The sequence below is a fragment of the Balaenoptera acutorostrata genome, chromosome 7 (assembly GCF_949987535.1).
Source record: "Balaenoptera acutorostrata chromosome 7, mBalAcu1.1, whole genome shotgun sequence".
In the NCBI taxonomy this organism is placed as follows: Eukaryota; Metazoa; Chordata; class Mammalia; order Artiodactyla; family Balaenopteridae; genus Balaenoptera; species Balaenoptera acutorostrata.
Window position 1 is genome coordinate 22,374,423 of NC_080070.1, and position 22,100 is coordinate 22,396,522.

Here is a 22,100-nt window from a genome sequence, read left to right on the forward strand (position 1 = left end):
GAGTTCCATTAATGAGTGAGGTGACTCACGGCTGACTCAGACTAACGAAGACAAGCCTGGAGAGGGGAGACGGTGGGGGGCAGACCTCAAAGGAGCCCTGCCAAAATGTTCAAATGGGAGCTAGGAGGCCAGGGACACGGTGTTATTTAGAGAGCAGCCTGCAGCTCTGGTGTTGAAGGGAGGAGCGGATCTGAAAACAGAGGGAGAAAATTGCATTTGAGGCCAAAAACTGAGTTGTGACTCTGTAGCTTTCTGTGCTTTGACAAATGTGTAACATTCTCTGGTGACATTGACCTGCTCCTTGGCAAATCTTAGAATACTAACTCAATAGGAATTAATTGTCATCAGTTTCCTGGGGAGTAGAGGTAAATCAGGTACCACTCTAATTTTTCTAATGATCTCAGTGAGAAAAATAAGCCTCTTTCTTTAGTATTTTACATTTGGAGAACACTGTGATCCAACCTGTGCTTATAGATGATAGATTTTTTTTAAAAACTTGAACATACGACTAAAGCATCTTCTCTCTGATTAATGGCTAATTGAGGTTTCAGTTTGAAGATTCCAAAGTTAAATACTGTTATGAAGGTTCACAACTGCATTTTCCTATATGGACTGTACTGAAATGATATGTCTCACCACACACTATATCTAGGTCCCCTAAAGCAGGCGTCCCCAACCCTGCCAGTACTGGTCTGCAGCCTGCTAGGAACTGGGCCACACAGCGGGAGGTAAGTGGCGGGCAAGCAAGCGAAGCTTCATCTGCCGCTCCCCATTGCTCCCCATCACTCACATTACCACCTGAAACATCCGCCCCTCCGTCTGTCGAAAAATTGTCTTCCACGAAACCGGTCCCTGGTGCAAAAAATGTTTGGGACCATTGCCCTAAAGATCATTCATTTGCGAGATGGCTAGATGTAGGTATAGACTACTTGGGTGACATGGTTTTTCTCTGTGTACTAAAAAACCCACACAGAGATCAAACCCATGACCTCAGCCTCATTAAGACAATGCAAACCAACTGAGCTATCTAAAAATAATTTTCGTCGATTACATATTTATATATGATTTGATGACTATTGTGTCAAATGTACTTCACCAGAATTGCACGATGGTGGAAGAGACAGGGGTTCTTTGCCAGCTTGGCCACCCGTGAACTTTCACTAAGGTGAAAAATAAGTTGCTCCAAACGCAGAATTTTTCAACTTTGCCTGCCCCCAACAGGTGGCAATGGCAGTTGGACGCAGTTGTTTTAGTCTTGGCCAACTAGTTTTCTACTATCAGCAGGTTTACTGTATTTAATTTGGGGTGTTTTGCAACATTATTAAGCCCAGTATGTCTGACATGTGCAAAAGCAATAAGAATGTTGAATGTGCTATTAAGAAGAGGCTTATGATTATGATGAAAACAAAAAATGAAAATGAAAGAGATTAACAAAATGAATATTAGGAATGGTAAGAAAAATCACCAGTGTTGCATGTGGGTAAGAGTTAGATCATTAGTCAATAGGGGTGATTCTGAAAGACAAAGAGAGCTTCAAAACATGTGAAAAATGCTGGCTGGGTCAATGCAATGAACATCACAGTCAGCAAGAAATGAGGAAAAGTAATCCAAGAAATGGAAACAATTTGGAGTTTGTGATTAGAGACCTGGCATCAGTTTTGAATGCCTATAATCCAAATATTAATTCAGGTAAGGGCTAAAAAATATGTTCAAGCATTTAAAAGCCAGGTGTGGTAAAAGTTCTCATTCTGGATCCTTTGCTGAAAACCAGTGATAGTTCCATAGATTCAAGATCTGTTAGATCTACACAACATTAAATTCCCTATGGAAGCTGAGAAGGAGTTTTATGACACTTGGCAAAGCCCACCAAAGGCTGCCTTGACCGCCTTTCAATTTATATGGACTGGTCTATTTTGGATAAAGAAGCCCAGTAGGATGGCTATCAGCAAGGAGATTAGAATGCTCTCTGGTCTTAAAGCTTTGAAGGACCATCAAGCCCCTTTTTGGTAGAGACATATCTTCCTAAGCTTAATCACTAATAGCCAGTTTTGTCTTACTACAGTTTTTCAGAATTCACCTGTTTATAAGATATATAAATGTGTGTATACATTCCTCTGTACACTTTTTGGATCTTGCTTCTTTATTTAACATTGGACAGTGGGATTTTCCTTTAGCTTTTAGCTAATTGTTTAACATGGTCTTTCAATGGAAGCTTGGTATTCCATTTCCTTACTGTCATTTGATCCACCTTTTGCTGAGTTCATAAGAATGCTATGATATTAATATCATTTGGCATAAATTGTTACGTTTCTCTGATTATTTCATGAGGATAAATTAGTAGAATAAAGTTACTAGGTCATAGTGTTATGAATATGTTTAAAGTTTTAATATATTTCTAAATTTTCCTTCAAAGAGATTTTGCCAACTGATATCCCTTCAAGAAAAATATCAATTGTTCCTGTTTCCATGTACCTTTGTCAGTATTAGATACTATTTTTCTTTTGCCTCTACTTATTTTGAGGAGAAAACATTTTTTAATGTTTATTTATTTGTTATTGAGACCTCTTTCTAAGATTTTTAACGCATGTCCTTTGCCAATTTTTCTACTGGAACACTTTCCTTTAATTATTGATTTGTAATCATTCTTTATATAGTAACCAATTTTTTATTTGCCTTTTAACTTTATTTTTAATAGTCACCACCATTGTTTTTCATCTCTAAAGGTAATACCAACTGCAGTTAATTCACATGGCTGATGGGAAAACTGAATGAGAAAATATTTGTGAAAATGCTATAAAACATAAAGGATTTTAATCACATACTTCTAGTGTTGATGCTATCCAGAAATCAAGAGGACTGGACTACAAATCTAACATGAATTTGTAGACAAATAAACTCCTATTCTTGACTCTGACAGTATCTTACGAAATAAGAATTATATGTTTTGTATCATAGTTATTAGGAATGCCATAAAAATAAACAAAGATATCAGGTATCAAAACACTCTGAGGGACTTCCCTGGTGGCGCAGTGGTTAAGAATCCGCCTGCCAAAGCAGGGGACATGGGTTTGAGCCCTGGTCTGGGAAGATCCCACATGCCGCGGAGCAACTAAGCCCATGCGCCACAACTATTGAGCCTGCGCTCTAGAGCCTGCAAGCCACAACTACTGAGCCCACGTGCCACAACTACTGAAGCCTGCGCACCTAGAGCCCGTGCTCCGCAACAAGAGAAGCCACTGCAATGAGAAGCCCACCCACCGCAATGAGAAGCCTGCGCACCGCAACAAAGAGTAGCCCCCGCTCGCGGCAACTAGAGAAACCCACTTGCAGCAACAAAGACCCAATGCAGCCAAAAATAAATAAATAAAGTAATTTTTTAAAAAAAGAACAACACTCTGAGACTTTTAGATGAATCCATAAAACCAAGCTGTTGCACTATTTTACTTTCTTTTGAAAAAGTGAATTAATCCAGTATAGGCCCACTGTAACAGGAAAGACACCATAGTCATCACTATTGTTACCTCAGGTTCATAAGTTATGCCTGCTCACCTTTCCAAACAGTCCTTTTCTCAAGTTTTTTTTTTTTTTAAATATTTATTTATTTATTTGGTTGCACCAGGTGTTAGTTGCAGAAGGTGGGCTCCTTAATTGTGGCACATGGGCTCCTTAGTTGCGGTAGGTGGGCTTTTTAGCATGTAGCTTGAGGGCTCATTAGTTGTGGCATGCGAACTCTTGGTTGCGGCATGCACGTGGGATCTATTTCCTGACCAGGGATCGAACCCGGGCCCCCCTGCATTGGGAATGCAGAGGCTTAACCACTGCGCCACCAGGGAAGTCCCTCAAGTTTTTTTTTTAACTTGAAAACAAAAAGAGATTAATCAGAGAAAAACTCTTCTCCAACAGAAAGAAAGATTTTTAAAAAGTATATAGTTTTATAATTAATGAATTAAACAATATTTAAAGGCACACACGGAGAAGCTCGCTCCCAATGATGTCACCATCCTCCCTCTGCCCACACCCTCGTCCTTATGGCTTCTTGTGTATCCTGCCAGTGTTTCTGTATACATATGCAAGCAAATACAAATAAATATTGTCATTATAATTCCTCTTTTCATTCACAAAAGTAGCATACCATATACATTGCTCTCTACCTTGCTTTTTAACTTAATATATTTTGAATAGGAGCCCTCAATAGGAAGACATTTAATGTAAACATGAGACATGATATTGGCATTAAACAAGAAAATTTTTAAATTCCTGTCTTGGTTCTGTCACCATAATTATATAAGCTCAGAGTTGGACAGTGTGCTGGAAGATTTGCTAGTCAGTCATCAAACCATTTTCCTCTTTTTCCTGGGCACAGGACTGCCTCCCCTGCAGTTAGGTGTGGCCATGTGACTGAATTCTACTGGATAGAAAGAATGCGAGCAGAGCTGATGTGTACCACTTCTAGGTCCATCCCCTAAAAACCTCCCCACACAATCCTCCACAGTCTTTCCCTGTCTGTCAGCAGGATGTCAACACCTAAAGCAACCTTATAACAGCATGTTGAAGATGGCAGAATTATGAGATGGAAGGGCCTGGTTCTTTGAACTACCACTTGGAAGAGAGCCACCCACCATCAGGATCACCCATTTTGGATGTTATATGAGTGAGAAATAAATTTCCTGTCATGTCTGAGCCATGAGACAGTTTTAGGTTTGATATACAGATTTAATACAGCAGCTAGTATTGCCTTAATTAACCCAGATAACAGCCTCAAAGTCCTTCTAGTCCAATGACTGGCATATAGCAGGCACTCAGTAAATGTATTTGGATGCATGAATGAACATTTGAACACTCTGGAGATAGAGAATTAATTCGCTATCCCATTGGTCAGTTTAATACATTTGGATCAGCTTGAATGATTGGAAAATTACTTATATGAAGCTAAAACCTATCACCTTCTAACTTGTACCAATTTGTAACTGCCCTTCGCAATCACACAAAATAAGTCTGAGCCCTCTTCGAAACAGCCTTTCAGCTATTTGACAATACCTCCTTCTATGCTCTCTGTGACAAACCCTCTGGTCTCCAAGCTGAGGAACCTAATGTTTTAAGTTTTTCTTCTTAGGTTATACAGTAGTTACTAAAGCTCTTAATACCATCTTTACCCTCCTCTGGGCACATTTGGGTTTGTCATTCTTCCCCATTCAATGGGTACTCAGGACAGAATGTCATATTCTTGGCAACACTGACCAGCCTGTGTGGGTACCAATTGCCCCTTTTAGTCAGGACTCCGTACCTCAATTAATGCAGCTTAATATTATAACAGTCTCTTAGGTGGCCATATCACCTATTGACTCATTTGAGCTTGTGGTCAAGCTTCCCACCTCTCTTCTCTCCTCTTCCTTGCCCCCAACATACACATTAATTCACTAGATGACCTTAAACAAATCACCTCTCTGGGACTTATTTCTCACGTGAAAAATGAGGGGGTTGGACCAGGTGATTTCTGAGTTGTTTTTCTTTCCTGTTCTAATATTCTTTGAGTCTAAAACAGGAAGTTCCAGGAGAGCTCACGTTGTACTTTTATGTAGACTCTTTCACCCATAGCAGTATGAGAGTGTAAGTCTGCCTGGAAACATTAAGCTTGTCAAACAACTTGAAGCTCCACAGGTACTTTTTCTCAGCTGCATTAAGCTTATATTCATATGCTTATATAAGATATGTGGACAGTGTGTGGTAGATTGTATTTAAACACTAAGGCAATGGACTGTGCTGAACTATAGTAGTGAAGGAGGGAGAAAATAAGGCTCAGGCAGAAAAAAAACAGTGAGAGCATGAGGGCAAACAAGGTGTGGTTTTCTCTGATGGAACTCTCCATAACTATTTTAAGGGAGAGAGACCATGATAAAGAGGATATACATTTCACTCAGCTGAAAGCCTGGTGTGATGCCTTGTCAGTTTCCTCATCTCACTTCACACACTGTCCGAACGTACAAAAAAAAAAAAAAAAAAATTACTCTCAGCCAACTGGCAAATAAATGCGTTTGCTGTTTGGGGTAATCAAACCATATCTCCATACCCCTTGTCCTTGGCCAATTTCTTATAAAGCAGACATTTTTTCATGATTTTAGCTGACTAATTCCTCCTGGTATTTCTGCCTGACAGTCCTCGATCCATGCCTAAGAGTCTGGATCCACTTCCTACCCTAGACTAAGATTCTACCCATTATTATTTGACCTCTTTTGAAAAACTCATTGCCAGCTTTATAACCTGATCTGGGCATACTCCCCATTGGGGCCTGCATTTCCTGTGGATGATGCATTGGTTTCCTAGGTGACGGCAGGAAGGAACAGACCTGTTAGCTTGTGGCTTCTGACTCACTCGCTGCAATGGACGTCACAGAATCGTGGCTGAACAAGTGGATGCTGATAAAAGCATGTGCTTAAGCGGGGCACTGGTGGTTAAAAACCATCCCATTGTACCAGCTCTCCCTCCCACTAAGCAAGCCGACAGACTGACGTAAATACCAGATGTGAAAAAACAGTCAACAGATTCGCAACCTCTCTGAACTCCCAGTCCTATAAAAGTGCACAGTGGAGACCTATTTACAACCCCAATGTTTTGTTCCTTTCCCTGTTTAGAATTTCCTCTTCTTTTCTGGAGTGTGTTAAGTACCAGGATTCTCTAATGAAATGTCTGATGGAGGCTGAAGAGGGGGAGGTGGAGACAAGCCAAAAACTCACCAGAAGCCTGTTTACTAAGGTGACATCTCCTTTTGATCTTTCACATTTGTTCCCTGAGAGGGGAAGTAAGCTCACAATGGACTAACAAATTATCAGAGTCCAGAATAAAAAACACGTTCTGTTGGGCAAATTTCATGAAGCCTAGAGACAAGGAGAGACACGCATGCGCGTGCACACATACACACAGACACACACGCACACACACACAGAGATTAACTTTCTAGTTACCTCTTTTGCTATCAACTGATCCCAGCAACGTACAAGTCAAAGAAGACTGCCTGGGATAAAAAACACAAAGAGCTCCTTTGTCCTTCACATCTGAACTACTGAAGACTGAATGGATTCTTTCGATTCTTCAATTCCTTAAATGACCAACAAACCTAAAGTTTCCCTACTGGGAATAATGCCTCTTGTTTTCCACGGAGCCTTAAGGGATGCTTTAAATAGCATCAGCAAGCATCCAAATGAATTAAGACAGCAAATGTAGGTTAGCTTTATTTAGACAGATAAAGACAAGCAGAGAAAGTTGTCTGGTTCAAGGGCAGTGCAGCCTTGCTGACAGGACAGCATTTCTCAGAGGAGGGGAAATTGCTTTGGGAGAGAGAGATTTCGGGCAAAGAGCAAAGTTCCTTGGATCACCATGGGAAGTGATGCTAAATTCTTCCATAAAGAGGAGCAGGAATTAAGAATGTCCTGCCACTCGTTGAAGGAAAGATCTATGGATTTAAAATGTAAAACAGAACTTGGCATCCTCCTCTCTCTTTCCCATTTCTTAGGCAGACCATCAGAAAGGACATGTTTCCCAGAACATAAGCTGGGGTAGGGAGTTTAGGAGACTACTTCAGACTGGGATTTGAGAGCCTCAGCAAGTTCTGAGTCAGAAAATGCATCCAGTTGGAGGGGTCCCTGGAGATGTGGAAGCCCAGAAAGCAGGGAAACTGGCAGATATGGGGGCATTCACTCACTAAACAAAAATGTAGATGCTTGGGAAAAAGTTGCAGTCAATAGCCATTATCTTGTAATAACTTTTAAAGAAGTATAATCTGTACACTGAATCATAATGCAGTATACCTGAAACTAATATAATATTGTAAATCAACTATACTTCACTTAAAAAAAAGTTGCAGTCAGTGAGTTTTGTTTATTTTATTCTTCCTTTGCCCACAACCCTTAGATTATTTCCTGAAAATGAACTCCTTATGGAAAGAAGTGGGTCTAGAAAAAAATATAAGTTTCTGTGATGTTTATGGTTTCTTCACTTCCTAAATATTTGCTGGTTTCTTCTCAACTGAAAAAGCCAAATGAGGGACTTCCCTGGTGGTCCAGTGGTTGGGACTTTGCCTTCCAATGTGGGATGGAACCCACACCCCTGGTCGGGGAGCTCAGATCCCACATGCCTTGAAGCCAAAAAAAAAATCCCCAAAGTGTAAAACAGAAGCAATATTGCTTTGTGAATAAACCAGTTTATACATAATATATTATTATGTTCCTAAAGTAACACTGAATTTAGACTTGTAAAAAAAATTCAGAAAATCTAAAAGTTTAGATATGCATTGATTTCTATTTCCGCCAAATCTAATTTTTAGATGTTTTCTTTCTCAAGGGTCTCAGAACTTCTAAAAATTATACATCTTTATATATCACCAAGGCACGTATCATAGGGGAAATATGTTATAACCCTGTCACAAAGCAAAATTTAAATTTCATTTTGGATTAGGTGTTTATGCCACTTTCTTTATACTTACTATTCATTCACTCATTTCATTCTTTCCGTCCTTCAACAATTATTTACTGACTACCTACTATGTGCAAACAGAGTGAGCATCAGACTTACTTGCTTTGCTTCTTCTTCACCAGGTACTTTTCTTTCCCTAGTCAATTATTCTCAACTCTGTCCGCCCCAAATCCGTTCACTAGTTACCTGGTAAAACAGCATATGGACTAATAGTTCATCCAGTTGGGAAGTACTGTTTCACACTATAACCAAAGCACACACAATTTCCCTAGTTCACTGCCCAAAACTGCACATGCTTTTTTTTTTTTTTGAGGTTGAGGTATGGTTGATGTTTGATATTATCAAAGTTTCAGGTGTACAACATAGTGATTCACAATTTTTAAATATTATATTCCATTTATAGTTATTATAAAATGTTGGCTATATTCTCTGTGTTGTACAATATATCCTATTTATTTTATTCATAGTAGTTTGTTCCTCTCCATATGCTTTTAACTCTTTGTGAGATTGGAAAATCAATCATTTGAAGCCATTATAATTCTAGAAGGTGATGGAAAGCCAATTCCTTTATTTATAAAGTAATAAATTCAAAAGACTCATACGAGATCTGATGCCAAGCTTATTTCGGTATTATATTAACTTCTTATAAAACCCCCTCACCTAAAGCCAATTCTATAAATTTTTCATTTGTGTGGTTACAAGAATCTAATCAAAAGGAAAACTACTCTTTCACTTCTTTTTGGTAAAGAGACTAACATGAACGGAAACGAAAAACTTAACATCTCTGGGATCTACATTTATTGCTCTGACACCTTTAGTCACTTAACTATTATTAGAGTATCTTTATCAAAATAGTGTGATTGTGCTAATAATGAGACTTTTAAAATGTTCTTCAGTAAGTCAATCTCAGAACTTGTTTTTAATATTTTTTAAGTGCTAAAGGAAAACACCAACTTGTATATGGAGGTAGAAGGCAAAGTTATAAGCAATCACTGATCCAAATAAATAAGATACTATGAATATAACTTTAAAAAATTACAGCAATTTGTGTTTTTCTGTGTTCTCCATGTTTGCTGCACTAAATATTACTATTTCTGTAATTTTAATAATGCGCTATAAAGAAGAAAACATTGTAATAGTATTTGACTAAGTAAAATAAGAATCCCACATTTTATTTTTATTTTGTGACATTTGTGGCTCTTCAGCATGACGCTGGCATTTTTCCTCTTCTGATGTAACTTCCTTCTCTGTTTCGTTTTGTTTTGGTCGGGGTTATTTCAACCTCTCCCTTCTCTGAGCAGTCTTTCAGCTGTCTGTGAGATCCCAAGCTGTCACTTTGCTTCCTGAATATCCACTTCTGTTTTCTGTGGCAACACCTGCAGATAAACATCTAGCCGGCCATCCAGATGGACACACACCTCCACACTCTCAAACTCATACATACACAGACACAGGTATACGCATGCATGCTCAACTTCTCCACCCTCCCCCAGGGAGCTCAAACTACTCCAGCTGTTTTTTGGCATTGGCAACAAAAGCAGCAGCAAAGCTTCTAATGTCAGTTCTCTGATCAGAACCAGCACTAATAATGTTGTTTCTGCCAAGGAAGGACTTAAGTCCCCTAGACCAAGGAGAAGACAACTGTATAGGGTAAAGATGGTAGAGCCAGATGCGTCAGGCTGCATACAGTGATCAGAGGGAGAGGAACAAGAGTTGGGGTTCCTCTACCTGAAGTGCTCTGCCTTCATTGTCTGTTGACAGCCATGTACTGATTTTTCAAGACTCGGCTCAAGTATCACCTCTTTCTGAAGCTTTTCCTGACTGGTTGACTGTCCTTTCCTCTGTTCCCATACAATCCTTGTTTGGTTAGATGCTTATCTCCTCCCCCACTCCCCCAAAACCCATTAAATTGAAACCTTTAAAGGCATGGACCTTGGCTGATTCATCCCAGTACCTGACACACAGCAGGCATTCAATAAATGCTGTATGGATGAACAGAGTCCACTGCTCCCCTCCCATGGGTGAAAGTAGCAACTGACTTTCGGTGGAGGGGGAAAGAGAAGGGTGTCCTAATGGTGTGTGTTCTCCTCTTTAAAGTTAACATTGGAAGTAAAGAGGGCAGTGTGATGCTGTGAGGATGATCCTCCACGTGTGAAAATAACTGAGCAACGAGCAGAGCAGCTGTCTCATCATTGTCCCTATCACTGGGATTTCTTCAGGTGACCAATAGATAAGTCCTATCCTACTTACAAGGTAAGCCTTTGAAAAACCTGCAAGTGTGAATGAGGAGAAAGTGTTGTATCAAGGAAGGTTGTATTAGGAATGGGAAAATATGGCCGATATATGTTAAATTGATGAATATGATTCATGTTGCAGAGTGAAATGTTGGAACATTTAAAATGTTTTAACATCAAGGGAGGGTAAGGATAAGACAGAACTGTGGGGCTTCCCTGGTGGCGCAGTGGTTGAGAATCTGCCTGCTAATGCAGGGGACACGGGTTCGAGCCGTGGTCTGGGAGGATCCCACATGCCGCGGAGCAACTAGGCCCGTGAGCCACAACTACTGAGCCCGCACGTCTGGAGCCTGTGCTCCGCAACAAGAGAGGCCACGATAGTGAGAGGCCTGCGCACCGCGATGAAGATTGGCCCCCACTTGCCGCAACTAGAGAAAGCCCTCGCACAGAAACAAAGACCCAACACAGCCAAAAATAAAAAAATAAATTAATTAATTAATTAAAATAAAAAAAGACAGAACTGTGTTGGGTTCTTTACTTGCCTGATGTCATTTTAATCCTCACAAAGAGATCTTACTGTCTTTGTTTTGTAAGTGAAGAAAGTGAGGCTTGGAATGGATTAAAATTGGGAAGCCACCTTAGTACTAATACTTAGCAGAGCTTAGATTAAAACCCAAATTTGTCTGACTCCAAAATCCTTCTTACTGTTGGTTCCTCTCAAGAGCTATTTTTTTAAATTTTTTTTTTAATTAAAAAAAATTTCTTTTTCTTTCTAACTAAATTTTTTTAAATTATTTATTTATTTATTTTTGGCTGCATTGCTGTGTGTGGGCTTTTTCTCTAGTTGCAGAGAGCGGGGGCTACTCTTCATTGTGATGCACGGCCTCCTCATTGAGGTGGCTTCTCTTGCTGCAGAGTACGGGCTCTAGGTGCGTGGGCTTCAGTAGTTGTGGCACTTGGACTCTAGAGTGTGCGGGCTTCAGTAGTTGTGGCGCACGGGCTTAGTTGCTTCGAGGCATGTGGGATCTTCCCGGACCAGGGGTCGAACCCATGTCCCCTGCATTGGCAGGTGGATTCTTTTTTTTTTCTTTTTTCAATGATCAGACATTGAGGAGTCTTTATTTTTTTTTAATTAATTAATTAATTTATTTTTGGCTGTGTTGGGTCTTCATTTCTGTGCGAGGGCTTTCGCTAGTTGTGGCAAGCGGGGGCCACTCTTCATCGCGGTGCGCGGGCCTCTCACTATTGCGGCCTCTCTTGTTGCGGAGCACAGGCTCCAGACGCGGAAGCTCAGTAGTTGTGGCTCATGGGCCTAGTTGCTCCGCGGCATGTGGGATCTTCCCAGACCAGGGCTCGAACCCATGTCCCCTGCATTAGCAGGCAGATTCTCAACCACTGCGCCACCAGGGAAGCCCCAGCAGGTGGATTCTTAACCACTGTACCACCAGGGAAGTCCCTCAAGAGCTATTTTTAAAATGTTGACTTTAAGTTTTCAGAGAGGTTGAAAAATATATGTATTGAGCACTGACGATAGGCCACACACACAAGGCAGGGCAGCATGGGGGTATAATAAACCATCCTCCGCTCAAGGAGCTGAGTAGCTAGTGCAGGAAGCTGACACATAAACATGGGCTGAACAATAGATGATGAAATCAGGGCTACTGTGAAGGGAGGTGTCACGAGCTGCTTGAGAACTGAGGGAAGGAGTGGTTGGTCCTGGTCCTGCGTGGAGGGCGAGGAATGTTCCACAAAACACAGGAAGATGGCATTTTGAGGAGGCCAGGGAGGACTCAGCAAGCGTTGGGGTGCTGCAGAGTAAGGAAGGGAACATATAACAGGAGTGGAGTGACAAGTTCAGTGAGGTCGGTGTACAGGGGTGTATGGTTGGAATAGTGGAGGGTGAAGGTTGGTTGGACCCAGACCATGGAAGGCTTTGAATAGGAGTCTGAACTTGAAATGAGGAGTTACTGAAGGTTTTTAAATAGGGGAAGCCAAGGATCCAACCAAATCCTTGACTAAAACATCCGAAAGTATTGCTGAATCCATCCTGACACCTAATCACAAGTATACAAAGTACACAAAACAGAAAAATATAGAAAATCAATATTCTTATCAAGACTCAACAAAGTGGCCTGCTTACTTCTGAGGAAACAGCAAATGAAGGGATATGTGACCAAATCACCAGCTCAAACCCCACCTGCCCTCTTCCTTCTGCTTTGGCCAAAGGTGGTCCCGTTCTCTTGATTCCTAGAACTACCTCATCAACAAGAAGACCTGGGGCAACAAATACAATCCCTTCCTCCCCCCCAAAGGAAAAATTCCCACAGGGAAATGAAAATTCCCTTCACTTCCTTCCTTTCTTCAGAAGCCAGCCCATGAAGATTGCTTAACTGTTCTGTCCCCTCAATACACCAGACAAACATCCTAGAATGGGAACTGGATCCTGATGGCTTAATTGAGTTAAAAGAAAAAGGGTAGATCTTCTAAAAGCCTCTCAATGGTTTCAGAGTGCCTCTCACGTCTCTGAAAGCCCAGTGGCAGTTCTCAGTTCCTTGGTGAGAGTGAATGAATTTCCTAGCACAGAATTCAAAAGCACTGGAAGCCAGCAGTTCTGAAAGACTGCAGAAAGGTCTTGTTTACATTTTTCTCTTGGGCTGAAACCCATCTATTTAAACTTTAACCAGAGGCAATTATAAAACCATGGTGAGGGACTTCCCTGGTGGTGCAGTGGTTAAGAATCCGCCTGCCAATGCAGGGGACCTGGGTTCGAGCCCTGGCCCGGGAAGGTCCCACATGCCACAGAGCAATGAAGCCCATGTGCCACAACTACTCAGCCTGCGCTCTAGAGCCCAAGAGCCACGACTACTGAGCCCGTGTGCCACAACTACTGAAGCCCGCATGCCTAGAGCCCGTGCTCCTCGACAAGAGAAGCCACCGCAATGAGATGCCTGCGCACCGCAACAAAGAGTAGCCCCCACTCGCCACAACTAGAGGAAGCCCGCGCACAGCAATGAAGACCCAATGCAGCCAAAAAATTAATTAATTAAAAAATAAAAATAAAACCTTGGTGAGCCAGAGATGGGCAGCCTGCACAAGGTGGGGAGACAGATGCCAACAGGCTGGCATTGAAGGAGGAAAGAGAGGGAATATGTTGAGAAAGGAGTCAAGGAAGAACTACAAAGAAGGTTTTGGAAACAAAAGATATCACCTAGGAAGCTGCTTTTCAGGAGAATAGGGAGAGAAGTAGTGGGCGAGGGGAGGGAAGAAGGCAGGAGAGTGGGCAGGGAAGACAGGTAGGTGGGTAGGACTAAGGTTGTCACGATCCCACCGGTTCACAAGTGCCACCCTGTAAGAGCTGACTGCTGTAGCTCCTATTCTTTATACCGTTTTTTTCCCTCTTGGGTCAAAAGTACATTAACCCAGGGCATCAGTGGCTCTGAGAGGCCTGCCTGGAGCAGACACACCCGGCTGCCAGGACACAGGCTCTCTTCCCCGAAGGCCAAGCCTCCTCTTAGATTCAGGTTTTCCTGGCAAAGACCCACCTTGGAGCTGATGAGCAGTCCAGTGACGTCAGAGGAAATACCCCACTTGACAAAGGACCCTGCTGCCAATAAACTGAACTCATTAGCATGCCCTGATCTGGGCCCTAAGATTTGGTGAGTCCTAAGAACAAACTCAGAGAGAAATAGCTGTTGCTCCAAAGTGAATGTTTTTATTCTGGATTTGAGGATGTCTGTGGACCTGACATTGACACTAGGGCCAGTTTTAGATGCATACACAAATATGGGGAGATCTACAAGACACAAGCACCCCCACCCCCCACCGCATCAAGCTCTCTGTGTAGAGGAGCCTGACATTCTACCCCTAGATAGTCACTCCTTTGAGTTTCTTAACTTTTTGGTTTTGAATGTCCTTATTAATATGCAAACGCAGTACACAGAGGAGAGCCCTTGTCTGAGATGTAATCAGCTAATTTTTTAGCAGGAATTCACTTTCTATCGATTCCATCCAGATTAGAACTAGGGCTCTGTGGGAGGAAGATCCAGACAAGCTTTGTGGAGATGGAGAATGGGCAGAGCCTTGGAAATTATAAGCAGGGAAGCTGGCAGGCGTCACAGAAGATGCCAGAGACAACTGAGACCAGCACCTCAACATAAGTCAGCAGCTGAAAGCCAAGCTCATCCTAACTTTTTGTGAAACTTTCTGCTCTGCTAACCCAGCTCTTAGCAGGGAAAACCATTTGGGGCACAGCCAGAGGATGACAGGGAAGGTCAGAGGATTTGCAGATATTCAGGGCCAGGGCCAGGGCCATGGTCTCCCAGGGCAAAGAGGCCAAGGTCGTGGGCTTCTCTCCAGACTAGCTTGCTACTCTCACAAGAAGATCTGTCCTACAGCTCTGAGCTGCACTCCCAAGTCCAGCCAACCATCTAAAAAATTCATGATGCTGTTTGTAAGGGCCTGGGTGGAGAATGTGGGGATGGCTCCCTGCAAGCTCACTCTGATTCAGGACAGACAGATCCCAGGGTAAGATTCTTGCTTATGTGTGTGTGGGTATGAGGGGAAACTTCATAAGAGGACTATTGATATTTTATTTGTATTAAACATACACTGAAATTTTATTTCTTAAAATTTGTATGAGTAGAAATTGCTTTTTTGCACCCTTATCCCTAGAGAGAGAGAAGGTCTGCTTCTGATGTCTTGTTCAGGAGGTAGCCTGTGAACACACGACTGCTAGCAGATATCCCAAGAGCTGCACAGAAATTTCAAAGGGATACACACCTTGCCCAGCACCTACCAGAGGGTGTTATACCTTGGAGAAGATATTTTGTAAAATCACACATGAGATTTTCAAGGGAAATCCTGGGGGACCGTACATAAAACCAGACAGGAAACATAGTATAGTGGTAAAAAACACAGATTCAGGAGCCAGGCTGGCTGGGTTCAGATCCTACCACTACCACTTAGCTCTGTGACCTTGGGCAAGTCACTTAACCTCTGTGGGCCTTAGTTTTCTCATCCATAAAATTCAGATAATAGTAGTTCTCAGTTCACAGGGTTGTTATAAGGATTAAATGAGTTAATATTTAAAGGGTTAAATGAGTTAATATTTAAAAGCACTTAGAACAGTGTTTGTCATAGCAAGAACTATTTAAGTGTTACATGTGAAAAGTAACAAATCAAATCTCCAGGCCTGGAAACCTCACTTGGTTCTATGATTGACCCTGTCTCCAAGAAGGGCTTTGGTTGGCTCTGGCCTGCACTTACCCTCCCACCATACCAGCATGAGGAGACAGAAGAAAGATACCCTGGAACCTTTCACCTCTGGGCTTCCCCTCAAGCACTAGGCAAGGCACTTGTGTTCTACTCTGAAGCCTCGCAATGTGCATGCCCAGGGCTGAGGCCAAGCCAGAACCACCAACGGGGAGCTCTGTCTGGTGCCTGGGCCAGAAATGGGAGCTCCTCATTGCAAACCCCTCAAGCCCTTGGCAGGCTCCTTGCTTGTGCTGTCACTAAATGCTGCCCCAAGCCAGGGTTACAGAACACAAGGAAAAGCCCTAATTGAGAAAGGTAAGAAAAGCAGAGAAACCAGCAGGTGGATGGAAGAAGGATCAGGGCAAGAGGAGACCTAACACACACGGAAAAAAGTAGAAAAGCTATAGTAAGTGCAAGGAAACTTTTTTTGTCTATTTTTGATCAAGTGAAAAACATAAACACAAGAGAATAAACTGAGCAACTAGAATCAGACTGAGCCAGTGCAGGGAGGGAAGAGGCAGCAGAACTGCAAATACATGCTAATTACTTCACCCTTCCTCTGGGACCTGCAAGCATGGCCCCAGAACCATTTGTACCACAGCCTAATAATGATTTCATTTCACGGACTTGCTTCCACTTTTTTTCTTAACAAAGTCCATCACAACTCTGTTTTGGGAAGTAGAAACAGTATCTATCTTTAGGAAACTTAACTGCCAAAAAAGCTCAGATAAGCATAATTAAGAAGTAAAGAATAGTTGGATCGTTGGTGTGACTAGGACAAATACCAAATCACAAATATTTTAAATTCTTCCCCTTCCGGGCTCTAAGTAGAGAGGTGCCTTTGTTTGCTGAATTGGCTCACAGATGACTTGGCTTTTGTGTGTTGTGTAGGATGTTGAATGGGGAGGAGAAACCAGAGGAAGGTCAAATATTTGTCAAGTGCCTACTATCAGGCATGTATCAGGCATTCTGCTAGGTGCTAGAAATTCAAGAGTGAACAAAACAGACAGGCCCCTGTCCTCATGAAGCTAACACTTTTTTTTTAATCATAGTAAATTATACATAACATGAAATTTACCATCCTAGCTCTTTTCAAGTGTATAGTTCAATAGTGTTAAGTATGTTTACACTGTGGTGCAAATACTCTCTAGAATTTTTCCATCTTGCAAAACTAAGACTCTATGCCCATTAAACAATCCCATTTCCCCTTCCCCCTAGGCTGGGGCGGGCAACATTCTTTTTTTTTTTTTTTTTTTTTTAACAATTTGGGTTTTTTGGGTTTTTTTTACATTTATTTATTTATGGCTGCGTTGGGTCTTCGTTGCTGCACGCGGGCTTTCTCTAGTTGCATCGAGCGGGGGCTACTATTCGTTGCGGTATGCGGGCTTCTCATTGCGGTGGCTTCTCTTGTTGCGGAGCATGGGCTCTAGGCGAGCCGGCTCAGTAGCTCTGGCTCTCAGGCTCTAGAGCGCAGGCTCAGTAGTTGTGGCGCACGGGCTTAGTTGCTCCGCGGCATGTGGGATCTTCCCAGACCAGGGATCGAACCTGTGTCCCCTGCATTGGCAGGCAGATTCTTAACCACTGCACCACCAGGGAAGCCCCGACCAACATTCTATTTACTGTTTCTATGAATTTGATTACCATAGATTCCTCATATAAGTGGAATCATATAACATTTGCCTTTTTGTGACTGGCTTATTTCATAATATCCTCAAGGTTCATCCATGTTTAGCATGTGTTGAAATTTCATTCCTTTTTAAGGCTGAATAATATTCCATTGTATGTATAGACCACATTTTGTTTATTCATTCATCTGTTGATGGACACTTGGATTGCTTCCACCTCTTGGCTATTGTGAATAATGCTGCTATGAACATGGGTGTAAAATATGTCTTTGAACTAACACTCTTTTAAGGAGCTTATCCCATCATATTTGGATTATTTATTTGCCCATTAGTTGGGCCAACTAGATGGGTAGCTGCACAAGGACCTGTGTTATTTATCTTTGCATTCCAACTTCCTGTATAGTGCTGGCACATAGTAGGAACTCAATAAATATTTCTTGAACACAATAATTTATTTTTACACTTCTTAGTCACTACTGCGGCAGCTGTTTTACCTATCTTAATAAATAAGTTTTGCAATTTTAATGAATGCTATTTTGATTATATTTACATACTAAGCTAGTTTATGTAAGGGGATTAGTATTAAAGAAATCTAAATCTCAATCAAAATTCACTTTTTAGATGAAATGCTACTGACAGTTCCTTCCCATTCACTTTGGTTAAAATCAACTCTTGCTGCTCTTATTTTTCTCCTTCCTTTTCTTTCTTTTCCTCAAGTCATAGCATTGCATAGATCTTAAGGACTTCATTATGGGTCTCCTTAATTCGGGGAACATCCTGTTGAATAGAGCTAGGCATGGGCCTAGAGTTTGGTTTTCTCAGCTCAAAACCTTGCACTGAGCGTCATTTTCTACAAGGCACAGCATGAAGAAAGCACAGCCCTACCTCTGGAGGAATCTATCTTATTCTTGGCCACAATTAAGTAAGAGGCCTCAGTTTTCTCGGGTGTAGAAAATAGTATTTACCTCCATTCCCCATTACCCACGTGACAAACACAGACACAACTCTAACATTTACAAAACACAAGGAGCTGAAAGACACTGTGAAAATTCTGAGTAGCACTATATTTGATGATAATTACTATAAATAGTACCATCAGTTTTAGAAGCTAGCTCTGTAAATCCTTTACAAAATAGACATTTAGAATTATGATTTCTGGTCAAGGTAGCATTGTTGTACAAATCTTTGGGGTACTTGTTCAGCTCCAAACATAAAGCAATGGTTTTTAAAATGTAAAAGAGAAAAACGAAAGGCACAGTTGGCCCCAAGTATAAACTTTTCTATGGACCAGAAATGCAAAGCAACGAATGAGAGGGAAGACATGGGCCTGTTGGCCTCCAGGTATGAAAGGGGGTAGAAAATGCTCTAAAGGGGCTTCTGCAGGGGAAGGGAGACTAAAAGTGATCTTCATGGGGTGAGGGAAGTGGGTGGGAACCAGACCAGATTCACTGCTTGAAACTATGGACTACACTGTGAACCCTCATTCCCATACTCACAAACTAGCTTGTTAAAGAGCTGACCGCTGCCTAATGATGGGCCTTTCATGAGGGAATGATGAGGCAAGAGGACAGGACACATGATAGGAAACTGGATCAAGCAACCACAGACCTCCATGACTGACCTATGACATCTCCATCAACACAGTAAGGGAAAAGAATAGATAAACTCTCTTTATAGATAATATGATTATCTATAAAGAAAATCAAACAGACTATACTGAAAAAACTATTATAACTAAAAAGACAATTCAGCAAGGTTGCTGGGTATAAGATCAACATACAAAATTCAATTGCAATCCTATACCTCAGTATTTATCCAAGACAATATTTAATAGCAAAAAAAGACACCATTCTTAATACTAATAAACAATAAAGTGCTTAGGAATAACAAAAACGTAAAATGTGGATTTATGTATAAAAAACTTTTACGGAAAAAGTTAACTAAGATTTAAATAAGTAGAAATGTACCATATTCATGAATTCAAATATTCATTATAATGAAGATGTCAGTTATCCTAAAGTTAACATTTAATTTCAATGCAAACCCAATTTTAAAAATCCCAGGGACTTCCCTGGTGGCATAGTGGTTAAGAATCCACCTGCCAAGGCAGGGGACACAGGTTCGAGCCCTGGTCCAGGAAGATCCCACACGCTGCAGAGCAACTAAGCCCATGCACCACAACTACTGAGCCTGTGCTCTAGAGCCTGCGAGCCACAACTACTGAAGCCCGCGTGCCTACAGCCCATGCTCCCCAACAAGAGAAGCCACCACAATGAGAAGCCCGCGCACCGCAATGAAGAGTAGCCCCCGCTCGCCACAGCTAGAGAAAGGCCGCACACAGCAACGAAGACCCAGCGCAGCCAAAAATAAATAAATAAAATAAAATAAATACATTTATAAAAAAAAAAATCCCAACCTGCTTAAGTAACATGGAACAATGATCACAAAATTCATGTGGAAGAGTAAAGGGTCAAACTTATTATAGTAGTCGGGGATTCCTTTGACTGCAAGTAAAAGAATGTAAAACTTAAAGTGGCTTAAATAATAAGAGGTTTATTATTTTACATCACAGGATGTCTGCTGATAAGTGGTTTCAGTATTGGATAATTCAGCAGCACAATGACATCATGGGAATCTGGGACCTTTTCATCTGTCTGCTTAGCCATTCTTGGTGTGCTGGACTACACTCCTCCCTTCAGAGTGGCAAGATGGCTGCCACAGTTGCAGACATTACATTTTCCTCCAAATCTATATAAAGAGAGGCAGGGCAAGTCTGTTCCTTATGTACATTTTTAAAATACTTATTTAATTAATTTATTTATTTTTGGCTGCATTGGGTCTTCGTTGCCATGTGCGGGCTCTCTCTAGTTGCAGCGAGCGGGGGCTCCTCTTCGTTGTCGTGCATGGGCTTCTCATTGCGGTGGCTTCTCTTGTTGCAGAGCACGGGCTCTAGGTGCATGGGCTTCAGTAGTTGTGGCTCGCGGGCTCAGTAGTTGTGGCTCACAGGCCCTAGAGCGCAGGCTCAGTAGTTGTGGTGCATGAGCTTAGTTGCCCCACAGCATGTGGGATCTTCCCAGACCAGGGATCGAACCATGTCCCCTGCATTGGCAGGCGGATTCTTAACCACTGTGCCACCAGGGAAGTCCTCTTATGTACATTTTTAAGTGAGAAGAAAACTTACCTATCCCATCCCATCTCCACTCTAGCGCAATTCCACTTAGGTCTCATTGGCAAGAGATGCAACATATGCTTATGGCCAAACCAATCCCAATGGAATGAAATTACTTTAATGGGCTTAGACTGAGTACTATAAGATAAGGTTCATGGACACTTGAAAACAATTTAGGTTCAAGTTAGAAAGGAGAAAGAGACAATATTCTTTGGTCAGATAACCAACCGCAATACCCAAGGCAATTTTGAAAAGGAATAAGTCAGGGGGGTTGCCTTACCAAATATCAAAGTTTTAAGAAAAAATTTTTATTGGAATATAGTTACTTTAAACGTTGTGTTAGTTTCTGCTGTACAGCAAAGTGAATCAGTTATATGTATACATATATCCCCTCCCCTCTTTTTTAGATTTCCTTCCCATTCAGGTCACCACAGAGCATTGAGTAGAGCTCCCTGTGCTATATAGTAGGTTCTCATTAGTTACCTATTTTATACATAGTACTCTATATATGTCAATCCCAATCTCCCAGTTCAACTCCCCTTCCCCCTCAAATATCAAAATTTAAAACCAAAGGTGGTATAACAAACCAGGAGTGAAAAGATGAACTATTTAGGAAATATGTATTGGAATAATTATATGTGTATTTTCTCTTTCATATCACAAGAAGTTTAAGTTGGTTTAAAGACCTAAATGTGAATTGTCAATTTTTATACTTCTAGAAAAAATATAAGAGATTATCTTTACGCCCTTGGGATAGAAAAATTTATTAAACAAAGCATAAAATATAAAGGAAAAGATTGATACATTTTACTGATTTAAAATAAGAAGAATTCATCAGCAAAGTGAAAAGACAGTCTTAGACTGGGAAAACATATTTTCCCAGACATAAAACAATCAAGGTATTAGTATTTAAAAATTATAAAGAACTCCTACAAAGCAAAAAGAAAAAGAAAAAGAAAAAAAACACCTAGAAAGAAAAATTGGCAAAGGATATGAATAGGCCAATTAACAGAAGAAAAACCCTAATGGTCAACAGACATACAAGAAGATGTGAAATCTCAGTAGAAATTAAGGGAAAATGAAGTAAAATAATAAAAAAGTTACTATTTCATATCCATAAGTAGGCAAAAATTTTAATTCTGAAAATACCAAAAGTTAGCGTGATGTGGGAAAACAATACTCTTAGAAAGCAAAATGATGATACATGTTAGTAGAAATTGTAAGACCCAGCTGTTCCTCTTAGGTATATTGCCTAGATTAGTGCTTCTTAGCCAGCAGCGATTTTGCAGTGTTTGAGGATGTTTCTGTTTTTCACACCTGTGGCGGGGTTGGGGGGGGGGGTGCTACTAGTAA

At 41.2% G+C, this 22,100-nt stretch overlaps 1 protein-coding gene and 2 long non-coding RNA genes across 4 annotated transcripts in view; 2 read left to right on the top strand and 1 right to left on the bottom strand.

The window, feature by feature from the left end:
• Window positions 1-3,316, top strand: part of LOC103013055 (uncharacterized) — a 61,212-nt gene extending 57,896 nt beyond the window's left edge. The window contains exon 8 of the long non-coding RNA XR_009008792.1: window positions 2,724-3,316. This is a non-coding gene — a long non-coding RNA (uncharacterized LOC103013055). The remainder of the gene's footprint in view (window positions 1-2,723) is intronic.
• MKLN1 (muskelin 1) overlaps window positions 1-22,100 on the bottom strand; it is a 379,019-nt gene that overhangs the window by 268,389 nt on the left and 88,530 nt on the right. The gene's annotated exons all lie outside the window — the stretch shown is intronic.
• The window catches only part of LOC130708575 (uncharacterized), a 33,665-nt gene continuing 22,141 nt past the window's right edge, over window positions 10,577-22,100 (top strand). The window contains exon 1 of the long non-coding RNA XR_009008798.1: window positions 10,577-10,719. This is a non-coding gene — a long non-coding RNA (uncharacterized LOC130708575). The remainder of the gene's footprint in view (window positions 10,720-22,100) is intronic.